The sequence below is a fragment of the Pelobates fuscus genome, chromosome 1 (assembly GCF_036172605.1).
Source record: "Pelobates fuscus isolate aPelFus1 chromosome 1, aPelFus1.pri, whole genome shotgun sequence".
Classification (NCBI taxonomy): Eukaryota; Metazoa; Chordata; class Amphibia; order Anura; family Pelobatidae; genus Pelobates; species Pelobates fuscus.
The window spans coordinates 464,270,514-464,292,983 of record NC_086317.1 but is presented as its reverse complement, the minus strand read 5'-3'; the positions used below and the strand labels follow the sequence as shown (position 1 = coordinate 464,292,983).

At 50.9% G+C, this 22,470-nt stretch overlaps 9 non-coding genes and 13 pseudogenes across 9 annotated transcripts; all 22 read left to right on the top strand.

Annotated features, from left to right (window-relative positions):
• The first annotated feature begins 618 nt into the window (after positions 1–618).
• LOC134574881 (5S ribosomal RNA) lies at positions 619–737 on the top strand. The gene has a single exon (XR_010085519.1). It is a non-coding gene; the product is annotated as a 5S ribosomal RNA (ribosomal RNA).
• A 1,027-nt stretch (positions 738–1,764) lies between these two features.
• LOC134578878 (5S ribosomal RNA) lies at positions 1,765–1,883 on the top strand (annotated as a pseudogene).
• Positions 1,884–2,666: 783 nt separating this feature from the next.
• On the top strand, positions 2,667–2,785 carry LOC134574804 (5S ribosomal RNA). The gene has a single exon (XR_010085508.1). It is a non-coding gene; the product is annotated as a 5S ribosomal RNA (ribosomal RNA).
• Positions 2,786–3,813: 1,028 nt separating this feature from the next.
• On the top strand, positions 3,814–3,932 carry LOC134578137 (5S ribosomal RNA; annotated as a pseudogene).
• Positions 3,933–4,715: 783 nt separating this feature from the next.
• Positions 4,716–4,824, top strand: LOC134577633 (5S ribosomal RNA; annotated as a pseudogene).
• A 1,028-nt stretch (positions 4,825–5,852) lies between these two features.
• LOC134578130 (5S ribosomal RNA) lies at positions 5,853–5,971 on the top strand (annotated as a pseudogene).
• A 771-nt stretch (positions 5,972–6,742) lies between these two features.
• Positions 6,743–6,851, top strand: LOC134577627 (5S ribosomal RNA; annotated as a pseudogene).
• Positions 6,852–7,878: 1,027 nt separating this feature from the next.
• Positions 7,879–7,997, top strand: LOC134578117 (5S ribosomal RNA; annotated as a pseudogene).
• A 783-nt stretch (positions 7,998–8,780) lies between these two features.
• On the top strand, positions 8,781–8,899 carry LOC134577402 (5S ribosomal RNA). Its single transcript, XR_010086001.1, has one exon. It is a non-coding gene; the product is annotated as a 5S ribosomal RNA (ribosomal RNA).
• Positions 8,900–9,928: 1,029 nt separating this feature from the next.
• On the top strand, positions 9,929–10,047 carry LOC134578110 (5S ribosomal RNA; annotated as a pseudogene).
• A 779-nt stretch (positions 10,048–10,826) lies between these two features.
• LOC134574764 (5S ribosomal RNA) lies at positions 10,827–10,945 on the top strand. The gene has a single exon (XR_010085501.1). It is a non-coding gene; the product is annotated as a 5S ribosomal RNA (ribosomal RNA).
• Positions 10,946–11,973: 1,028 nt separating this feature from the next.
• On the top strand, positions 11,974–12,082 carry LOC134579108 (5S ribosomal RNA; annotated as a pseudogene).
• Positions 12,083–12,853: 771 nt separating this feature from the next.
• Positions 12,854–12,972, top strand: LOC134574714 (5S ribosomal RNA). The gene has a single exon (XR_010085490.1). It is a non-coding gene; the product is annotated as a 5S ribosomal RNA (ribosomal RNA).
• Positions 12,973–14,012: 1,040 nt separating this feature from the next.
• On the top strand, positions 14,013–14,121 carry LOC134579103 (5S ribosomal RNA; annotated as a pseudogene).
• Positions 14,122–14,892: 771 nt separating this feature from the next.
• Positions 14,893–15,011, top strand: LOC134574642 (5S ribosomal RNA). The gene has a single exon (XR_010085479.1). It is a non-coding gene; the product is annotated as a 5S ribosomal RNA (ribosomal RNA).
• A 1,032-nt stretch (positions 15,012–16,043) lies between these two features.
• LOC134579098 (5S ribosomal RNA) lies at positions 16,044–16,152 on the top strand (annotated as a pseudogene).
• A 771-nt stretch (positions 16,153–16,923) lies between these two features.
• Positions 16,924–17,042, top strand: LOC134574580 (5S ribosomal RNA). Its single transcript, XR_010085462.1, has one exon. It is a non-coding gene; the product is annotated as a 5S ribosomal RNA (ribosomal RNA).
• Positions 17,043–18,077: 1,035 nt separating this feature from the next.
• On the top strand, positions 18,078–18,195 carry LOC134579019 (5S ribosomal RNA; annotated as a pseudogene).
• A 787-nt stretch (positions 18,196–18,982) lies between these two features.
• Positions 18,983–19,101, top strand: LOC134577354 (5S ribosomal RNA). The gene has a single exon (XR_010085991.1). It is a non-coding gene; the product is annotated as a 5S ribosomal RNA (ribosomal RNA).
• Positions 19,102–20,129: 1,028 nt separating this feature from the next.
• On the top strand, positions 20,130–20,248 carry LOC134578789 (5S ribosomal RNA; annotated as a pseudogene).
• A 787-nt stretch (positions 20,249–21,035) lies between these two features.
• Positions 21,036–21,154, top strand: LOC134574518 (5S ribosomal RNA). The gene has a single exon (XR_010085451.1). It is a non-coding gene; the product is annotated as a 5S ribosomal RNA (ribosomal RNA).
• Positions 21,155–22,184: 1,030 nt separating this feature from the next.
• Positions 22,185–22,303, top strand: LOC134578675 (5S ribosomal RNA; annotated as a pseudogene).
• The last annotated feature ends 167 nt before the right edge of the window (positions 22,304–22,470 follow it).

The window sequence follows — 22,470 nt, the reverse complement described above, 5'->3', positions numbered from 1 at the left end:
GTTTTGTCAGCAGCGTGGGCCTGGTTCACTCTACACCCCAAAGCGCTGGAATGAAAAGGCGGCTGCTAGCTGTAGGCTAAAGTAGCCAAGCGGTGTGCACAGCCGAGTAGTGGAGCAACGTTTCCAAAGCAGCACTTGTGGCCTATCTTTAGCAAATTGGTTTTCAAAGGGCTACCATCCCCTGTGTTGCCAACAAACCCCTGTGACAACAGACAGCAGCTTGTCAGTCCGAAGCGGAGAGAGGATCAAGGAGCAAGGATCCTAGGCAGACGCCACGTGCCAATTTTGGGTTGAAGCAAGAGTTATTGCAGTGCGCTGTTGCTTCGAAGTGCGTCACGGCGCAGTCTCACCAGCTTTCTCTGAGACAGAGGTTAGGATTGCATTTCCGAGCAGATCTAGGAGAGGCCTAAGTGCCAGCAGCTGCGCAGTGTAAAGGAAGGAGGTCACTTAGGAGTGTAGGGATAGAAGTAAGAAGTAGGCGTCAAGCGCATTTGTCAGTGGGCCCTTTGAGCAGTGAGTTGCAAGAGCAGCAAATGAAGAAGCTGGGAGGGAGGGAGGGAGGTAGGTGCCTGGGTGTTGAAGAACAGAATAAGAGGAGGTTAAAGGAGCCTAGTTTCTGCCTACGGCCATACCACCCTGAACACGCCCGATCTCGTCTGATCTCGGAAGCTAAGCAGGGTCGGGCCTGGTTAGTACTTGGATGGGAGACCGCCTGGGAATACCAGGTGTTGTAGGCTTTTGCTTTTTCGATCTCCTACCAGCAGGGGGCGATCTACGCTATGCAATTTCACATTCACTCATTCGGAGGATTTCTTTTTTTTTTTTTTTTTTTTTTAAACACACATTTCTTTTCTGGCTTTACGTTTCAGTGTGGCGTTTTTTTCTTTCTTTCTTTCTTTCTTTCTTTCTTTCTTTCTCTCTCGCTTTCTTTTTCTTTTTCCTTCTCTCGTGTTTCTGGACACGAGTAACGAGGCAACAATACAATGTCTTTGAGTGATACAGGATAGAGAGAAGTGGGCAAGCACAAGTCAGTGTTACGGTGGTAAAGTGTCGGTCACAGCAACAACAAAAAACTAAATCAATGCGGTTGGTGATAGGATATGACGCGGTCCAAGAGAAAAGCAGCATTTAAAAAACAAAAAAAGAGAAATGTACAGATATTTCACTTCCATCTATCCACACATACATTGCAGGATGGCAGGCAGAAGTGACATTTAAGTGCAAGCCATAAGCAAGGCTTTCTATACTCCACTACTACGCAGTGCCGGGGCACCACGTAACGACCAGCACAGCCTCTAAAGCACATGCTAGGACCGCAAGGCAGGGCAGACGGGAGACGTATTTGCGCCAGCAGCTGAGCAATCCAAAAGAAGGGCGATGCTTGCAAGTGTATGTACCCAATCAAGCAGCGGGCCCCAAGCACTTTTAGCCCGCATTACGTAATGCGCGCCGACAAGACTGGTTCCTAACAGTACTGGAGGCAACAGGGCTTCGCTTGCTTTCCCCCTAAAAGACCTAGGAAGCTACAAGTTGGCAGACCCAGGCTCGGCCTGCAGGAAAGAGGCAAAAAGAAAAGGGGGCGCCTAAAAGGCCGCTGCCACTACAGACTGAGCAAGAAGGACCGGGCGGGCTGAAAGACACATGCTCCAGCAGTGAACAAAAGCAACCAGCACTAGCAGCAGCAGCAGCAGCAACAACAAAGGCGGCATCGGGTGGAAGGAGCCTGTGCGCAGGATAAGGGGAGGTAAAGGAAGCCCTGCTGTGGCCTACGCCATACCACCCTTAGCGTGCCCGATCTCGTCTGATCTCAGAAGCTAAGCAGGGTTGGGCCTGGTTAGTACCTGTGATGGGAGACCATCTCGGAATACCAGGTGTTGTAGGCATTCGAACACTTTTCGCGCTCTCACTGCATCGCAGACCCAGAGCATGGCCAGTGGAGGCCTGCTGTCTTGTGCCCTTTTGCTGAAGAGGGAGAGGAGAGGGACAGAAAGATTGGGCTCCCGAACAGCACCGAGGGGCATGTTTTGTCAGCAGCGTGGGGCATGTTTTGTCAGCAGCGTGGGCCTGGTTCACTCTACACCCCAAAGCGCTGGAATGAAAAGGCCGCTGCTAGCTGTAGGCTAAAGTAGCCAAGCGGTGTGCACAGCCGAGTAGTGGAGCAACGTTTCCAAAGCAGCACTTGTGGCCTATCTTTAGCAAATTGGTTTTCAAAGGGCTACCATCCCCTGTGTTGCCAACAAACCCCTGTGACAACAGACAGCAGCTTGTCAGTCCGAAGCGGAGAGAGGATCAAGGAGCAAGGATCCTAGGCAGACGCCACGTGCCAATTTTGGGTTGAAGCAAGAGTTATTGCAGTGCGCTGTTGCTTCGAAGTGCGTCACGGCGCAGTCTCACCAGCTTTCTCTGAGACAGAGGTTAGGATTGCATTTCCGAGCAGATCTAGGAGAGGCCTAAGTGCCAGCAGCTGCGCAGTGTAAAGGAAGGAGGTCACTTAGGAGTGTAGGGATAGAAGTAAGAAGTAGGCGTCAAGCGCATTTGTCAGTGGGCCCTTTGAGCAGTGAGTTGCAAGAGCAGCAAATGAAGCAGCTGGGAGGGAGGGAGGGAGGGAGGTAGGTGCCTGGGTGTTGAAGAACAGAATAAGAGGAGGTTAAAGGAGCCTAGTTTCTGCCTACGGCCATACCACCCTGAACACGCCCGATCTCGTCTGATCTCGGAAGCTAAGCAGGGTCGGGCCTGGTTAGTACTTGGATGGGAGACCGCCTGGGAATACCAGGTGTTGTAGGCTTTTGCTTTTTCGATCTCCTACCAGCAGGGGGCGATCTACGCTATGCAATTTCACATTCACTCATTCGGAGGATTTCTTTTTTTTTTTTTTTTTTTTTTTAAACACACATTTCTTTTCTGGCTTTACGTTTCAGTGTGGCGTTTTTTTCTTTCTTTCTTTCTTTCTTTCTTTCTTTCTTTCTCTCTCGCTTTCTTTTTCTTTTTCCTTCTCTCGTGTTTCTGGACACGAGTAACGAGGCAACAATACAATGTCTTTGAGTGATACAGGATAGAGAGAAGTGGGCAAGCACAAGTCAGTGTTACGGTGGTAAAGTGTCGGTCACAGCAACAACAAAAAACTAAATCAATGCGGTTGGTGATAGGATATGACGCGGTCCAAGAGAAAAGCAGCATTTAAAAAACAAAAAAAGAGAAATGTACAGATATTTCACTTCCATCTATCCACACATACATTGCAGGATGGCAGGCAGAAGTGACATTTAAGTGCAAGCCATAAGCAAGGCTTTCTATACTCCACTACTACGCAGTGCCGGGGCACCACGTAACGACCAGCACAGCCTCTAAAGCACATGCTAGGACCGCAAGGCAGGGCAGACGGGAGACGTATTTGCGCCAGCAGCTGAGCAATCCAAAAGAAGGGCGATGCTTGCAAGTGTATGTGCCCAATCAAGCAGCGGGCCCCAAGCACTTTTAGCCCGCATTACGTAATGCGCGCCGACAAGACTGGTTCCTAACAGTACTGGAGGCAACAGGGCTTCGCTTGCTTTCCCCCTAAAAGACCTAGGAAGCTACAAGTTGGCAGACCCAGGCTCGGCCTGCAGGAAAGAGGCAAAAAGAAAAGGGGGCGCCTAAAAGGCCGCTGCCACTACAGACTGAGCAAGAAGGACCGGGCGGGCTGAAAGACACATGCTCCAGCAGTGAACAAAAGCAACCAGCACTAGCAGCAGCAGCAGCAGCAACAACAAAGGCGGCATCGGGTGGAAGGAGCCTGTGCGCAGGATAAGGGGAGGTAAAGGAAGCCCTGCTGTGGCCTACGCCATACCACCCTTAGCGCGCCCGATCTCGTCTGATCTCGGAAGCTAAGCAGGGTTGGGCCTGGTTAGTACCTGTGATGGGAGACCATCTCGGAATACCAGGTGTTGTAGGCATTCGAACACTTTTCGCGCTCTCACTGCATCGCAGACCCAGAGCATGGCCAGTGGAGGCCTGCTGTCTTGTGCCCTTTTGCTGAAGAGGGAGAGGAGAGGGACAGAAAGATTGGGCTCCCGAACAGCACCGAGGGGCATGTTTTGTCAGCAGCGTGGGGCATGTTTTGTCAGCAGCGTGGGCCTGGTTCACTCTACACCCCAAAGCGCTGGAATGAAAAGGCGGCTGCTAGCTGTAGGCTAAAGTAGCCAAGCGGTGTGCACAGCCGAGTAGTGGAGCAACGTTTCCAAAGCAGCACTTGTGGCCTATCTTTAGCAAATTGGTTTTCAAAGGGCTACCATCCCCTGTGTTGCCAACAAACCCCTGTGACAACAGACAGCAGCTTGTCAGTCCGAAGCAGAGAGAGGATCAAGGAGCAAGGATCCTAGGCAGACGCCACGTGCCAATTTTGGGTTGAAGCAAGAGTTATTGCAGTGCGCTGTTGCTTCGAAGTGCGTCACGGCGCAGTCTCACCAGCTTTCTCTGAGACAGAGGTTAGGATTGCATTTCCGAGCAGATCTAGGAGAGGCCTAAGTGCCAGCAGCTGCGCAGTGTAAAGGAAGGAGGTCACTTAGGAGTGTAGGGATAGAAGTAAGAAGTAGGCGTCAAGCGCATTTGTCAGTGGGCCCTTTGAGCAGTGAGTTGCAAGAGCAGCAAATGAAGAAGCTGGGAGGGAGGGAGGGAGGGAGGTAGGTGCCTGGGTGTTGAAGAACAGAATAAGAGGAGGTTAAAGGAGCCTAGTTTCTGCCTACGGCCATACCACCCTGAACACGCCTGATCTCGGAAGCTAAGCAGGGTCGGGCCTGGTTAGTACTTGGATGGGAGACCGCCTGGGAATACCAGGTGTTGTAGGCTTTTGCTTTTTCGATCTCCTACCAGCAGGGGGCGATCTACGCTATGCAATTTCACATTCACTCATTCGGAGGATTTCTTTTTTTTTTTTTTTTTTTTTTTTAAACACACATTTCTTTTCTGGCTTTACGTTTCAGTGTGGCGTTTTTTTCTTTCTTTCTTTCTTTCTTTCTTTCTTTCTTTCTCTCTCGCTTTCTTTTTCTTTTTCCTTCTCTCGTGTTTCTGGACACGAGTAACGAGGCAACAATACAATGTCTTTGAGTGATACAGGATAGAGAGAAGTGGGCAAGCACAAGTCAGTGTTACGGTGGTAAAGTGTCGGTCACAGCAACAACAAAAAACTAAATCAATGCGGTTGGTGATAGGATATGACGCGGTCCAAGAGAAAAGCAGCATTTAAAAAACAAAAAAGAGAAATGTACAGATATTTCACTTCCATCTATCCACACATACATTGCAGGATGGCAGGCAGAAGTGACATTTAAGTGCAAGCCATAAGCAAGGCTTTCTATACTCCACTACTACGCAGTGCCGGGGCACCACGTAACGACCAGCACAGCCTCTAAAGCACATGCTAGGACCGCAAGGCAGGGCAGACGGGAGACGTATTTGCGCCAGCAGCTGAGCAATCCAAAAGAAGGGCGATGCTTGCAAGTGTATGTGCCCAATCAAGCAGCGGGCCCCAAGCACTTTTAGCCCGCATTACGTAATGCGCGCCGACAAGACTGGTTCCTAACAGTACTGGAGGCAACAGGGCTTCGCTTGCTTTCCCCCTAAAAGACCTAGGAAGCTACAAGTTGGCAGACCCAGGCTCGGCCTGCAGGAAAGAGGCAAAAAGAAAAGGGGGCGCCTAAAAGGCCGCTGCCACTACAGACTGAGCAAGAAGGACCGGGCGGGCTGAAAGACACATGCTCCAGCAGTGAACAAAAGCAACCAGCACTAGCAGCAGCAGCAGCAGCAACAACAAAGGCGGCATCGGGTGGAAGGAGCCTGTGCGCAGGATAAGGGGAGGTAAAGGAAGCCCTGCTGTGGCCTACGCCATACCACCCTTAGCGCGCCCGATCTCGTCTGATCTCGGAAGCTAAGCAGGGTTGGGCCTGGTTAGTACCTGTGATGGGAGACCATCTCGGAATACCAGGTGTTGTAGGCATTCAAACACTTTTCGCGCTCTCACTGCATCGCAGACCCAGAGCATGGCCAGTGGAGGCCTGCTGTCTTGTGCCCTTTTGCTGAAGAGGGAGAGGAGAGGGACAGAAAGATTGGGCTCCCGAACAGCACCGAGGGGCATGTTTTGTCAGCAGCGTGGGGCATGTTTTGTCAGCAGCGTGGGCCTGGTTCACTCTACACCCCAAAGCGCTGGAATGAAAAGGCCGCTGCTAGCTGTAGGCTAAAGTAGCCAAGCGGTGTGCACAGCCGAGTAGTGGAGCAACGTTTCCAAAGCAGCACTTGTGGCCTATCTTTAGCAAATTGGTTTTCAAAGGGCTACCATCCCCTGTGTTGCCAACAAACCCCTGTGACAACAGACAGCAGCTTGTCAGTCCGAAGCGGAGAGAGGATCAAGGAGCAAGGATCCTAGGCAGACGCCACGTGCCAATTTTGGGTTGAAGCAAGAGTTATTGCAGTGCGCTGTTGCTTCGAAGTGCGTCACGGCGCAGTCTCACCAGCTTTCTCTGAGACAGAGGTTAGGATTGCATTTCCGAGCAGATCTAGGAGAGGCCTAAGTGCCAGCAGCTGCGCAGTGTAAAGGAAGGAGGTCACTTAGGAGTGTAGGGATAGAAGTAAGAAGTAGGCGTCAAGCGCATTTGTCAGTGGGCCCTTTGAGCAGTGAGTTGCAAGAGCAGCAAATGAAGAAGCTGGGAGGGAGGTAGGTGCCTGGGTGTTGAAAAACAGAATAAGAGGAGGTTAAAGGAGCCTAGTTTCTGCCTACGGCCATACCACCCTGAACACGCCTGATCTCGGAAGCTAAGCAGGGTCGGGCCTGGTTAGTACTTGGATGGGAGACCGCCTGGGAATACCAGGTGTTGTAGGCTTTTGCTTTTTCGATCTCCTACCAGCAGGGGGCGATCTACGCTATGCAATTTCACATTCACTCATTCGGAGGATTTCTTTTCTTTTTTTTTTTCTTTTTAAACACACATTTCTTTTCTGGCTTTACGTTTCAGTGTGGCGTTTTTTTCTTTCTTTCTTTCTTTCTTTCTTTCTTTCTTTCTCTCTCGCTTTCTTTTTCTTTTTCCTTCTCTCGTGTTTCTGGACACGAGTAACGAGGCAACAATACAATGTCTTTGAGTGATACAGGATAGAGAGAAGTGGGCAAGCACAAGTCAGTGTTACGGTGGTAAAGTGTCGGTCACAGCAACAACAAAAAACTAAATCAATGCGGTTGGTGATAGGATATGACGCGGTCCAAGAGAAAAGCAGCATTTAAAAAACAAAAAAAGAGAAATGTACAGATATTTCACTTCCATCTATCCACACATACATTGCAGGATGGCAGGCAGAAGTGACATTTAAGTGCAAGCCATAAGCAAGGCTTTCTATACTCCACTACTACGCAGTGCCGGGGCACCACGTAACGACCAGCACAGCCTCTAAAGCACATGCTAGGACCGCAAGGCAGGGCAGACGGGAGACGTATTTGCGCCAGCAGCTGAGCAATCCAAAAGAAGGGCGATGCTTGCAAGTGTATGTGCCCAATCAAGCAGCGGGCCCCAAGCACTTTTAGCCCGCATTACGTAATGCGCGCCGACAAGACTGGTTCCTAACAGTACTGGAGGCAACAGGGCTTCGCTTGCTTTCCCCCTAAAAGACCTAGGAAGCTACAAGTTGGCAGACCCAGGCTCGGCCTGCAGGAAAGAGGCAAAAAGAAAAGGGGGCGCCTAAAAGGCCGCTGCCACTACAGACTGAGCAAGAAGGACCGGGCGGGCTGAAAGACACATGCTCCAGCAGTGAACAAAAGCAACCAGCACTAGCAGCAGCAGCAGCAGCAACAACAAAGGCGGCATCGGGTGGAAGGAGCCTGTGCGCAGGATAAGGGGAGGTAAAGGAAGCCCTGCTGTGGCCTACGCCATACCACCCTTAGCGCGCCCGATCTCGTCTGATCTCGGAAGCTAAGCAGGGTTGGGCCTGGTTAGTACCTGTGATGGGAGACCATCTCGGAATACCAGGTGTTGTAGGCATTCGAACACTTTTCGCGCTCTCACTGCATCGCAGACCCAGAGCATGGCCAGTGGAGGCCTGCTGTCTTGTGCCCTTTTGCTGAAGAGGGAGAGGAGAGGGACAGAAAGATTGGGCTCCCGAACAGCACCGAGGGGCATGTTTTGTCAGCAGCGTGGGGCATGTTTTGTCAGCAGCGTGGGCCTGGTTCACTCTACACCCCAAAGCGCTGGAATGAAAAGGCCGCTGCTAGCTGTAGGCTAAAGTAGCCAAGCGGTGTGCACAGCCGAGTAGTGGAGCAACGTTTCCAAAGCAGCACTTGTGGCCTATCTTTAGCAAATTGGTTTTCAAAGGGCTACCATCCCCTGTGTTGCCAACAAACCCCTGTGACAACAGACAGCAGCTTGTCAGTCCGAAGCAGAGAGAGGATCAAGGAGCAAGGATCCTAGGCAGACGCCACGTGCCAATTTTGGGTTGAAGCAAGAGTTATTGCAGTGCGCTGTTGCTTCGAAGTGCGTCACGGCGCAGTCTCACCAGCTTTCTCTGAGACAGAGGTTAGGATTGCATTTCCGAGCAGATCTAGGAGAGGCCTAAGTGCCAGCAGCTGCGCAGTGTAAAGGAAGGAGGTCACTTAGGAGTGTAGGGATAGAAGTAAGAAGTAGGCGTCAAGCGCATTTGTCAGTGGGCCCTTTGAGCAGTGAGTTGCAAGAGCAGCAAATGAAGAAGCTGGGAGGGAGGGAGGGAGGGAGGTAGGTGCCTGGGTGTTGAAGAACAGAATAAGAGGAGGTTAAAGGAGCCTAGTTTCTGCCTACGGCCATACCACCCTGAACACGCCTGATCTCGTCTGATCTCGGAAGCTAAGCAGGGTCGGGCCTGGTTAGTACTTGGATGGGAGACCGCCTGGGAATACCAGGTGTTGTAGGCTTTTGCTTTTTCGATCTCCTACCAGCAGGGGGCGATCTACGCTATGCAATTTCACATTCACTCATTCGGAGGATTTCTTTTTTTTTTTTTTTTTTTTTTTAAAACACACATTTCTTTTCTGGCTTTACGTTTCAGTGTGGCGTTTTTTTCTTTCTTTCTTTCTTTCTTTCTTTCTTTCTTTCTCTCTCGCTTTCTTTTTCTTTTTCCTTCTCTCGTGTTTCTGGACACGAGTAACGAGGCAACAATACAATGTCTTTGAGTGATACAGGATAGAGAGAAGTGGGCAAGCACAAGTCAGTGTTACGGTGGTAAAGTGTCGGTCACAGCAACAACAAAAAACTAAATCAATGCGGTTGGTGATAGGATATGACGCGGTCCAAGAGAAAAGCAGCATTTAAAAAACAAAAAAAGAGAAATGTACAGATATTTCACTTCCATCTATCCACACATACATTGCAGGATGGCAGGCAGAAGTGACATTTAAGTGCAAGCCATAAGCAAGGCTTTCTATACTCCACTACTACGCAGTGCCGGGGCACCACGTAACGACCAGCACAGCCTCTAAAGCACATGCTAGGACCGCAAGGCAGGGCAGACGGGAGAGGTATTTGCGCCAGCAGCTGAGCAATCCAAAAGAAGGGCGATGCTTGCAAGTGTATGTGCCCAATCAAGCAGCGGGCCCCAAGCACTTTTAGCCCGCATTACGTAATGCGCGCCGACAAGACTGGTTCCTAACAGTACTGGAGGCAACAGGGCTTCGCTTGCTTTCCCCCTAAAAGACCTAGGAAGCTACAAGTTGGCAGACCCAGGCTCGGCCTGCAGGAAAGAGGCAAAAAGAAAAGGGGGCGCCTAAAAGGCCGCTGCCACTACAGACTGAGCAAGAAGGACCGGGCGGGCTGAAAGACACATGCTCCAGCAGTGAACAAAAGCAACCAGCACTAGCAGCAGCAGCAGCAGCAACAACAAAGGCGGCATCGGGTGGAAGGAGCCTGTGCGCAGGATAAGGGGAGGTAAAGGAAGCCCTGCTGTGGCCTACGCCATACCACCCTTAGCGCGCCCGATCTCGTCTGATCTCGGAAGCTAAGCAGGGTTGGGCCTGGTTAGTACCTGTGATGGGAGACCATCTCGGAATACCAGGTGTTGTAGGCATTCAAACACTTTTCGCGCTCTCACTGCATCGCAGACCCAGAGCATGGCCAGTGGAGGCCTGCTGTCTTGTGCCCTTTTGCTGAAGAGGGAGAGGAGAGGGACAGAAAGATTGGGCTCCCGAACAGCACCGAGGGGCATGTTTTGTCAGCAGCGTGGGGCATGTTTTGTCAGCAGCGTGGGCCTGGTTCACTCTACACCCCAAAGCGCTGGAATGAAAAGGCCGCTGCTAGCTGTAGGCTAAAGTAGCCAAGCGGTGTGCACAGCCGAGTAGTGGAGCAACGTTTCCAAAGCAGCACTTGTGGCCTATCTTTAGCAAATTGGTTTTCAAAGGGCTACCATCCCCTGTGTTGCCAACAAACCCCTGTGACAACAGACAGCAGCTTGTCAGTCCGAAGCGGAGAGAGGATCAAGGAGCAAGGATCCTAGGCAGACGCCACGTGCCAATTTTGGGTTGAAGCAAGAGTTATTGCAGTGCGCTGTTGCTTCGAAGTGCGTCACGGCGCAGTCTCACCAGCTTTCTCTGAGACAGAGGTTAGGATTGCATTTCCGAGCAGATCTAGGAGAGGCCTAAGTGCCAGCAGCTGCGCAGTGTAAAGGAAGGAGGTCACTTAGGAGTGTAGGGATAGAAGTAAGAAGTAGGCGTCAAGCGCATTTGTCAGTGGGCCCTTTGAGCAGTGAGTTGCAAGAGCAGCAAATGAAGAAGCTGGGAGGGAGGGAGGGAGGTAGGTGCCTGGGTGTTGAAGAACAGAATAAGAGGAGGTTAAAGGAGCCTAGTTTCTGCCTACGGCCATACCACCCTGAACACGCCCGATCTCGTCTGATCTCGGAAGCTAAGCAGGGTCGGGCCTGGTTAGTACTTGGATGGGAGACCGCCTGGGAATACCAGGTGTTGTAGGCTTTTGCTTTTTCGATCTCCTACCAGCAGGGGGCGATCTACGCTATGCAATTTCACATTCACTCATTCGGAGGATTTCTTTTTTTTTTTTTTTTTTTTTTTAAACACACATTTCTTTTCTGGCTTTACGTTTCAGTGTGGCGTTTTTTTCTTTCTTTCTTTCTTTCTTTCTTTCTTTCTTTCTCTCTCGCTTTCTTTTTCTTTTTCCTTCTCTCGTGTTTCTGGACACGAGTAACGAGGCAACAATACAATGTCTTTGAGTGATACAGGATAGAGAGAAGTGGGCAAGCACAAGTCAGTGTTACGGTGGTAAAGTGTCGGTCACAGCAACAACAAAAAACTAAATCAATGCGGTTGGTGATAGGATATGACGCGGTCCAAGAGAAAAGCAGCATTTAAAAAACAAAAAAAGAGAAATGTACAGATATTTCACTTCCATCTATCCACACATACATTGCAGGATGGCAGGCAGAAGTGACATTTAAGTGCAAGCCATAAGCAAGGCTTTCTATACTCCACTACTACGCAGTGCCGGGGCACCACGTAACGACCAGCACAGCCTCTAAAGCACATGCTAGGACCGCAAGGCAGGGCAGACGGGAGACGTATTTGCGCCAGCAGCTGAGCAATCCAAAAGAAGGGCGATGCTTGCAAGTGTATGTGCCCAATCAAGCAGCGGGCCCCAAGCACTTTTAGCCCGCATTACGTAATGCGCGCCGACAAGACTGGTTCCTAACAGTACTGGAGGCAACAGGGCTTCGCTTGCTTTCCCCCTAAAAGACCTAGGAAGCTACAAGTTGGCAGACCCAGGCTCGGCCTGCAGGAAAGAGGCAAAAAGAAAAGGGGGCGCCTAAAAGGCCGCTGCCACTACAGACTGAGCAAGAAGGACCGGGCGGGCTGAAAGACACATGCTCCAGCAGTGAACAAAAGCAACCAGCACTAGCAGCAGCAGCAGCAGCAACAACAAAGGCGGCATCGGGTGGAAGGAGCCTGTGCGCAGGATAAGGGGAGGTAAAGGAAGCCCTGCTGTGGCCTACGCCATACCACCCTTAGCGCGCCTGATCTCGGAAGCTAAGCAGGGTTGGGCCTGGTTAGTACCTGTGATGGGAGACCATCTCGGAATACCAGGTGTTGTAGGCATTCGAACACTTTTCGCGCTCTCACTGCATCGCAGACCCAGAGCATGGCCAGTGGAGGCCTGCTGTCTTGTGCCCTTTTGCTGAAGAGGGAGAGGAGAGGGACAGAAAGATTAGGCTCCCGAACAGCACCGAGGGGCATGTTTTGTCAGCAGCGTGGGGCATGTTTTGTCAGCAGCGTGGGCCTGGTTCACTCTACACCCCAAAGCGCTGGAATGAAAAGGCCGCTGCTAGCTGTAGGCTAAAGTAGCCAAGCGGTGTGCACAGCCGAGTAGTGGAGCAACGTTTCCAAAGCAGCACTTGTGGCCTATCTTTAGCAAATTGGTTTTCAAAGGGCTACCATCCCCTGTGTTGCCAACAAACCCCTGTGACAACAGACAGCAGCTTGTCAGTCCGAAGCGGAGAGAGGATCAAGGAGCAAGGATCCTAGGCAGACGCCATGTGCCAATTTTGGGTTGAAGCAAGAGTTATTGCAGTGCGCTGTTGCTTCGAAGTGCGTCACGGCGCAGTCTCACCAGCTTTCTCTGAGACAGAGGTTAGGATTGCATTTCCGAGCAGATCTAGGAGAGGCCTAAGTGCCAGCAGCTGCGCAGTGTAAAGGAAGGAGGTCACTTAGGAGTGTAGGGATAGAAGTAAGAAGTAGGCGTCAAGCGCATTTGTCAGTGGGCCCTTTGAGCAGTGAGTTGCAAGAGCAGCAAATGAAGAAGCTGGGAGGGAGGTAGGTGCCTGGGTGTTGAAGAACAGAATAAGAGGAGGTTAAAGGAGCCTAGTTTCTGCCTACGGCCATACCACCCTGAACACGCCCGATCTCGTCTGATCTCGGAAGCTAAGCAGGGTCGGGCCTGGTTAGTACTTGGATGGGAGACCGCCTGGGAATACCAGGTGTTGTAGGCTTTTGCTTTTTCGATCTCCTACCAGCAGGGGGCGATCTACGCTATGCAATTTCACATTCACTCATTCGGAGGATTTCTTTTTTTTTTTTTTTTTTTTTTTAAACACACATTTCTTTTCTGGCTTTACGTTTCAGTGTGGCGTTTTTTTCTTTCTTTCTTTCTTTCTTTCTTTCTTTCTTTCTTTCTTTCTTTCTCTCTCGCTTTCTTTTTCTTTTTCCTTCTCTCGTGTTTCTGGACACGAGTAACGAGGCAACAATACAATGTCTTTGAGTGATACAGGATAGAGAGAAGTGGGCAAGCACAAGTCAGTGTTACGGTGGTAAAGTGTCGGTCACAGCAACAACAAAAAACTAAATCAATGCGGTTGGTGATAGGATATGACGCGGTCCAAGAGAAAAGCAGCATTTAAAAAACAAAAAAAGAGAAATGTACAGATATTTCACTTCCATCTATCCACACATACATTGCAGGATGGCAGGCAGAAGTGACATTTAAGTGCAAGCCATAAGCAAGGCTTTCTATACTCCACTACTACGCAGTGCCGGGGCACCACGTAACGACCAGCACAGCCTCTAAAGCACATGCTAGGACCGCAAGGCAGGGCAGACGGGAGACGTATTTGCGCCAGCAGCTGAGCAATCCAAAAGAAGGGCGATGCTTGCAAGTGTATGTGCCCAATCAAGCAGCGGGCCCCAAGCACTTTTAGCCCGCATTACGTAATGCGCGCCGACAAGACTGGTTCCTAACAGTACTGGAGGCAACAGGGCTTCGCTTGCTTTCCCCCTAAAAGACCTAGGAAGCTACAAGTTGGCAGACCCAGGCTCGGCCTGCAGGAAAGAGGCAAAAAGAAAAGGGGGCGCCTAAAAGGCCGCTGCCACTACAGACTGAGCAAGAAGGACCGGGCGGGCTGAAAGACACATGCTCCAGCAGTGAACAAAAGCAACCAGCACTAGCAGCAGCAGCAGCAGCAACAACAAAGGCGGCATCGGGTGGAAGGAGCCTGTGCGCAGGATAAGGGGAGGTAAAGGAAGCCCTGCTGTGGCCTACGCCATACCACCCTTAGCGCGCCTGATCTCGGAAGCTAAGCAGGGTTGGGCCTGGTTAGTACCTGTGATGGGAGACCATCTCGGAATACCAGGTGTTGTAGGCATTCGAACACTTTTCGCGCTCTCACTGCATCGCAGACCCAGAGCATGGCCAGTGGAGGCCTGCTGTCTTGTGCCCTTTTGCTGAAGAGGGAGAGGAGAGGGACAGAAAGATTAGGCTCCCGAACAGCACCGAGGGGCATGTTTTGTCAGCAGCGTGGGGCATGTTTTGTCAGCAGCGTGGGCCTGGTTCACTCTACACCCCAAAGCGCTGGAATGAAAAGGCCGCTGCTAGCTGTAGGCTAAAGTAGCCAAGCGGTGTGCACAGCCGAGTAGTGGAGCAACGTTTCCAAAGCAGCACTTGTGGCCTATCTTTAGCAAATTGGTTTTCAAAGGGCTACCATCCCCTGTGTTGCCAACAAACCCCTGTGACAACAGACAGCAGCTTGTCAGTCCGAAGCGGAGAGAGGATCAAGGAGCAAGGATCCTAGGCAGACGCCACGTGCCAATTTTGGGTTGAAGCAAGAGTTATTGCAGTGCGCTGTTGCTTCGAAGTGCGTCACGGCGCAGTCTCACCAGCTTTCTCTGAGACAGAGGTTAGGATTGCATTTCCGAGCAGATCTAGGAGAGGCCTAAGTGCCAGCAGCTGCGCAGTGTAAAGGAAGGAGGTCACTTAGGAGTGTAGGGATAGAAGTAAGAAGTAGGCGTCAAGCGCATTTGTCAGTGGGCCCTTTGAGCAGTGAGTTGCAAGAGCAGCAAATGAAGAAGCTGGGAGGGAGGTAGGTGCCTGGGTGTTGAAGAACAGAATAAGAGGAGGTTAAAGGAGCCTAGTTTCTGCCTACGGCCATACCACCCTGAACACGCCCGATCTCGTCTGATCTCGGAAGCTAAGCAGGGTCGGGCCTGGTTAGTACTTGGATGGGAGACCGCCTGGGAATACCAGGTGTTGTAGGCTTTTGCTTTTTCGATCTCCTACCAGCAGGGGGCGATCTACGCTATGCAATTTCACATTCACTCATTCGGAGGATTTCTTTTTTTTTTTTTTTTTTTTTTTAAACACACATTTCTTTTCTGGCTTTACGTTTCAGTGTGGCGTTTTTTTCTTTCTTTCTTTCTTTCTTTCTTTCTTTCTTTCTTTCTCTCTCGCTTTCTTTTTCTTTTTCCTTCTCTCGTGTTTCTGGACACGAGTAACGAGGCAACAATACAATGTCTTTGAGTGATACAGGATAGAGAGAAGTGGGCAAGCACAAGTCAGTGTTACGGTGGTAAAGTGTCGGTCACAGCAACAACAAAAAACTAAATCAATGCGGTTGGTGATAGGATATGACGCGGTCCAAGAGAAAAGCAGCATTTAAAAAACAAAAAAAGAGAAATGTACAGATATTTCACTTCCATCTATCCACACATACATTGCAGGATGGCAGGCAGAAGTGACATTTAAGTGCAAGCCATAAGCAAGGCTTTCTATACTCCACTACTACGCAGTGCCGGGGCACCACGTAACGACCAGCACAGCCTCTAAAGCACATGCTAGGACCGCAAGGCAGGGCAGACGGGAGACGTATTTGCGCCAGCAGCTGAGCAATCCAAAAGAAGGGCGATGCTTGCAAGTGTATGTGCCCAATCAAGCAGCGGGCCCCAAGCACTTTTAGCCCGCATTACGTAATGCGCGCCGACAAGACTGGTTCCTAACAGTACTGGAGGCAACAGGGCTTCGCTTGCTTTCCCCCTAAAAGACCTAGGAAGCTACAAGTTGGCAGACCCAGGCTCGGCCTGCAGGAAAGAGGCAAAAAGAAAAGGGGGCGCCTAAAAGGCCGCTGCCACTACAGACTGAGCAAGAAGGACCGGGCGGGCTGAAAGACACATGCTCCAGCAGTGAACAAAAGCAACCAGCACTAGCAGCAGCAGCAGCAGCAACAACAAAGGCGGCATCGGGTGGAAGGAGCCTGTGCGCAGGATAAGGGGAGGTAAAGGAAGCCCTGCTGTGGCCTACGCCATACCACCCTTAGCGCGCCTGATCTCGGAAGCTAAGCAGGGTTGGGCCTGGTTAGTACCTGTGATGGGAGACCATCTCGGAATACCAGGTGTTGTAGGCATTCGAACACTTTTCGCGCTCTCACTGCATCGCAGACCCAGAGCATGGCCAGTGGAGGCCTGCTGTCTTGTGCCCTTTTGCTGAAGAGGGAGAGGAGAGGGACAGAAAGATTAGGCTCCCGAACAGCACCGAGGGGCATGTTTTGTCAGCAGCGTGGGGCATGTTTTGTCAGCAGCGTGGGCCTGGTTCACTCTACACCCCAAAGCGCTGGAATGAAAAGGCCGCTGCTAGCTGTAGGCTAAAGTAGCCAAGCGGTGTGCACAGCCGAGTAGTGGAGCAACGTTTCCAAAGCAGCACTTGTGGCCTATCTTTAGCAAATTGGTTTTCAAAGGGCTACCATCCCCTGTGTTGCCAACAAACCCCTGTGACAACAGACAGCAGCTTGTCAGTCCGAAGCGGAGAGAGGATCAAGGAGCAAGGATCCTAGGCAGACGCCACGTGCCAATTTTGGGTTGAAGCAAGAGTTATTGCAGTGCGCTGTTGCTTCGAAGTGCGTCACGGCGCAGTCTCACCAGCTTTCTCTGAGACAGAGGTTAGGATTGCATTTCCGAGCAGATCTAGGAGAGGCCTAAGTGCCAGCAGCTGCGCAGTGTAAAGGAAGGAGGTCACTTAGGAGTGTAGGGATAGAAGTAAGAAGTAGGCGTCAAGCGCATTTGTCAGTGGGCCCTTTGAGCAGTGAGTTGCAAGAGCAGCAAATGAAGAAGCTGGGAGGGAGGTAGGTGCCTGGGTGTTGAAGAACAGAATAAGAGGAGGTTAAAGGAGCCTAGTTTCTGCCTACGGCCATACCACCCTGAACACGCCCGATCTCGTCTGATCTCGGAAGCTAAGCAGGGTCGGGCCTGGTTAGTACTTGGATGGGAGACCGCCTGGGAATACCAGGTGTTGTAGGCTTTTGCTTTTTCGATCTCCTACCAGCAGGGGGCGATCTACGCTATGCAATTTCACATTCACTCATTCGGAGGATTTCTTTTTTTTTTTTTTTTTTTTTTAAACACACATTTCTTTTCTGGCTTTACGTTTCAGTGTGGCGTTTTTTTCTTTCTTTCTTTCTTTCTTTCTTTCTTTCTTTCTTTCTTTCTCTCTCGCTTTCTTTTTCTTTTTCCTTCTCTCGTGTTTCTGGACACGAGTAGCGAGGCAACAATACAATGTCTTTGAGTGATACAGGATAGAGAGAAGTGGGCAAGCACAAGTCAGTGTTACGGTGGTAAAGTGTCGGTCACAGCAACAACAAAAAACTAAATCAATGCGGTTGGTGATAGGATATGACGCGGTCCAAGAGAAAAGCAGCATTTAAAAAACAAAAAAAGAGAAATGTACAGATATTTCACTTCCATCTATCCACACATACATTGCAGGATGGCAGGCAGAAGTGACATTTAAGTGCAAGCCATAAGCAAGGCTTTCTATACTCCACTACTACGCAGTGCCGGGGCACCACGTAACGACCAGCACAGCCTCTAAAGCACATGCTAGGACCGCAAGGCAGGGCAGACGGGAGACGTATTTGCGCCAGCAGCTGAGCAATCCAAAAGAAGGGCGATGCTTGCAAGTGTATGTGCCCAATCAAGCAGCGGGCCCCAAGCACTTTTAGCCCGCATTACGTAATGCGCGCCGACAAGACTGGTTCCTAACAGTACTGGAGGCAACAGGGCTTCGCTTGCTTTCCCCCTAAAAGACCTAGGAAGCTACAAGTTGGCAGACCCAGGCTCGGCCTGCAGGAAAGAGGCAAAAAGAAAAGGGGGCGCCTAAAAGGCCGCTGCCACTACAGACTGAGCAAGAAGGACCGGGCGGGCTGAAAGACACATGCTCCAGCAGTGAACAAAAGCAACCAGCACTAGCAGCAGCAGCAGCAGCAACAACAAAGGCGGCATCGGGTGGAAGGAGCCTGTGCGCAGGATAAGGGGAGGTAAAGGAAGCCCTGCTGTGGCCTACGCCATACCACCCTTAGCGCGCCCGATCTCGTCTGATCTCGGAAGCTAAGCAGGGTTGGGCCTGTTAGTACCTGTGATGGGAGACCATCTCGGAATACCAGGTGTTGTAGGCATTCAAACACTTTTCGCGCTCTCACTGCATCGCAGACCCAGAGCATGGCCAGTGGAGGCCTGCTGTCTTGTGCCCTTTTGCTGAAGAGGGAGAGGAGAGGGACAGAAAGATTGGGCTCCCGAACAGCACCGAGGGGCATGTTTTGTCAGCAGCGTGGGGCATGTTTTGTCAGCAGCGTGGGCCTGGTTCACTCTACACCCCAAAGCGCTGGAATGAAAAGGCCGCTGCTAGCTGTAGGCTAAAGTAGCCAAGCGGTGTGCACAGCCGAGTAGTGGAGCAACGTTTCCAAAGCAGCACTTGTGGCCTATCTTTAGCAAATTGGTTTTCAAAGGGCTACCATCCCCTGTGTTGCCAACAAACCCCTGTGACAACAGACAGCAGCTTGTCAGTCCGAAGCGGAGAGAGGATCAAGGAGCAAGGATCCTAGGCAGACGCCACGTGCCAATTTTGGGTTGAAGCAAGAGTTATTGCAGTGCGCTGTTGCTTCGAAGTGCGTCACGGCGCAGTCTCACCAGCTTTCTCTGAGACAGAGGTTAGGATTGCATTTCCGAGCAGATCTAGGAGAGGCCTAAGTGCCAGCAGCTGCGCAGTGTAAAGGAAGGAGGTCACTTAGGAGTGTAGGGATAGAAGTAAGAAGTAGGCGTCAAGCGCATTTGTCAGTGGGCCCTTTGAGCAGTGAGTTGCAAGAGCAGCAAATGAAGAAGCTGGGAGGGAGGGAGGGAGGGAGGGAGGTAGGTGCCTGGGTGTTGAAGAACAGAATAAGAGGAGGTTAAAGGAGCCTAGTTTCTGCCTACGGCCATACCACCCTGAACACGCCCGATCTCGTCTGATCTCGGAAGCTAAGCAGGGTCGGGCCTGGTTAGTACTTGAATGGGAGACCGCCTGGGAATACCAGGTGTTGTAGGCTTTTGCTTTTTCGATCTCCTACCAGCAGGGGGCGATCTACGCTATGCAATTTCACATTCACTCATTCGGAGGATTTCTTTTTTTTTTTTTTTTTTAAAACACACATTTCTTTTCTGGCTTTACGTTTCAGTGTGGCGTTTTTTTCTTTCTTTCTTTCTTTCTTTCTTTCTTTCTTTCTTTCTCTCTCGCTTTCTTTTTCTTTTTCCTTCTCTCGTGTTTCTGGACACGAGTAACGAGGCAACAATACAATGTCTTTGAGTGATACAGGATAGAGAGAAGTGGGCAAGCACAAGTCAGTGTTACGGTGGTAAAGTGTCGGTCACAGCAACAACAAAAAACTAAATCAATGCGGTTGGTGATAGGATATGACGCGGTCCAAGAGAAAAGCAGCATTTAAAAAACAAAAAAAGAGAAATGTACAGATATTTCACTTCCATCTATCCACACATACATTGCAGGATGGCAGGCAGAAGTGACATTTAAGTGCAAGCCATAAGCAAGGCTTTCTATACTCCACTACTACGCAGTGCCGGGGCACCACGTAACGACCAGCACAGCCTCTAAAGCACATGCTAGGACCGCAAGGCAGGGCAGACGGGAGACGTATTTGCGCCAGCAGCTGAGCAATCCAAAAGAAGGGCGATGCTTGCAAGTGTATGTGCCCAATCAAGCAGCGGGCCCCAAGCACTTTTAGCCCGCATTACGTAATGCGCGCCGACAAGACTGGTTCCTAACAGTACTGGAGGCAACAGGGCTTCGCTTGCTTTCCCCCTAAAAGACCTAGGAAGCTACAAGTTGGCAGACCCAGGCTCGGCCTGCAGGAAAGAGGCAAAAAGAAAAGGGGGCGCCTAAAAGGCCGCTGCCACTACAGACTGAGCAAGAAGGACCGGGCGGGCTGAAAGACACATGCTCCAGCAGTGAACAAAAGCAACCAGCACTAGCAGCAGCAGCAGCAGCAACAACAAAGGCGGCATCGGGTGGAAGGAGCCTGTGCGCAGGATAAGGGGAGGTAAAGGAAGCCCTGCTGTGGCCTACGCCATACCACCCTTAGCGCGCCCGATCTCGTCTGATCTCAGAAGCTAAGCAGGGTTGGGCCTGGTTAGTACCTGTGATGGGAGACCATCTCGGAATACCAGGTGTTGTAGGCATTCGAACACTTTTCGCGCTCTCACTGCATCGCAGACCCAGAGCATGGCCAGTGGAGGCCTGCTGTCTTGTGCCCTTTTGCTGAAGAGGGAGAGGAGAGGGACAGAAAGATTGGGCTCCCGAACAGCACCGAGGGGCATGTTTTGTCAGCAGCGTGGGGCATGTTTTGTCAGCAGCGTGGGCCTGGTTCACTCTACACCCCAAAGCGCTGGAATGAAAAGGCGGCTGCTAGCTGTAGGCTAAAGTAGCCAAGCGGTGTGCACAGCCGAGTAGTGGAGCAACGTTTCCAAAGCAGCACTTGTGGCCTATCTTTAGCAAATTGGTTTTCAAAGGGCTACCATCCCCTGTGTTGCCAACAAACCCCTGTGACAACAGACAGCAGCTTGTCAGTCCGAAGCGGAGAGAGGATCAAGGAGCAAGGATCCTAGGCAGACGCCACGTGCCAATTTTGGGTTGAAGCAAGAGTTATTGCAGTGCGCTGTTGCTTCGAAGTGCGTCACGGCGCAGTCTCACCAGCTTTCTCTGAGACAGAGGTTAGGATTGCATTTCCGAGCAGATCTAGGAGAGGCCTAAGTGCCAGCAGCTGCGCAGTGTAAAGGAAGGAGGTCACTTAGGAGTGTAGGGATAGAAGTAAGAAGTAGGCGTCAAGCGCATTTGTCAGTGGGCCCTTTGAGCAGTGAGTTGCAAGAGCAGCAAATGAAGAAGCTGGGAGGGAGGGAGGGAGGGAGGGAGGTAGGTGCCTGGGTGTTGAAGAACAGAATAAGAGGAGGTTAAAGGAGCCTAGTTTCTGCCTACGGCCATACCACCCTGAACACGCCCGATCTCGTCTGATCTCGGAAGCTAAGCAGGGTCGGGCCTGGTTAGTACTTGGATGGGAGACCGCCTGGGAATACCAGGTGTTGTAGGCTTTTGCTTTTTCGATCTCCTACCAGCAGGGGGCGATCTACGCTATGCAATTTCACATTCACTCATTCGGAGGATTTCTTTTTTTTTTTTTTTTTTTTTTTTTTTTTAAACACACATTTCTTTTCTGGCTTTACGTTTCAGTGTGGCGTTTTTTTCTTTCTTTCTTTCTTTCTTTCTTTCTTTCTCTCTCGCTTTCTTTTTCTTTTTCCTTCTCTCGTGTTTCTGGACACGAGTAACGAGGCAACAATACAATGTCTTTGAGTGATACAGGATAGAGAGAAGTGGGCAAGCACAAGTCAGTGTTACGGTGGTAAAGTGTCGGTCACAGCAACAACAAAAAACTAAATCAATGCGGTTGGTGATAGGATATGACGCGGTCCAAGAGAAAAGCAGCATTTAAAAAACAAAAAAAGAGAAATGTACAGATATTTCACTTCCATCTATCCACACATACATTGCAGGATGGCAGGCAGAAGTGACATTTAAGTGCAAGCCATAAGCAAGGCTTTCTATACTCCACTACTACGCAGTGCCGGGGCACCACGTAACGACCAGCACAGCCTCTAAAGCACATGCTAGGACCGCAAGGCAGGGCAGACGGGAGACGTATTTGCGCCAGCAGCTGAGCAATCCAAAAGAAGGGCGATGCTTGCAAGTGTATGTGCCCAATCAAGCAGCGGGCCCCAAGCACTTTTAGCCCGCATTACGTAATGCGCGCCGACAAGACTGGTTCCTAACAGTACTGGAGGCAACAGGGCTTCGCTTGCTTTCCCCCTAAAAGACCTAGGAAGCTACAAGTTGGCAGACCCAGGCTCGGCCTGCAGGAAAGAGGCAAAAAGAAAAGGGGGCGCCTAAAAGGCCGCTGCCACTACAGACTGAGCAAGAAGGACCGGGCGGGCTGAAAGACACATGCTCCAGCAGTGAACAAAAGCAACCAGCACTAGCAGCAGCAGCAGCAGCAACAACAAAGGCGGCATCGGGTGGAAGGAGCCTGTGCGCAGGATAAGGGGAGGTAAAGGAAGCCCTGCTGTGGCCTACGCCATACCACCCTTAGCGCGCCCGATCTCGTCTGATCTCGGAAGCTAAGCAGGGTTGGGCCTGGTTAGTACCTGTGATGGGAGACCATATCGGAATACCAGGTGTTGTAGGCATTCAAACACTTTTCGCGCTCTCACTGCATCGCAGACCCAGAGCATGGCCAGTGGAGGCCTGCTGTCTTGTGCCCTTTTGCTGAAGAGGGAGAGGAGAGGGACAGAAAGATTGGGCTCCCGAACAGCACCGAGGGGCATGTTTTGTCAGCAGCGTGGGGCATGTTTTG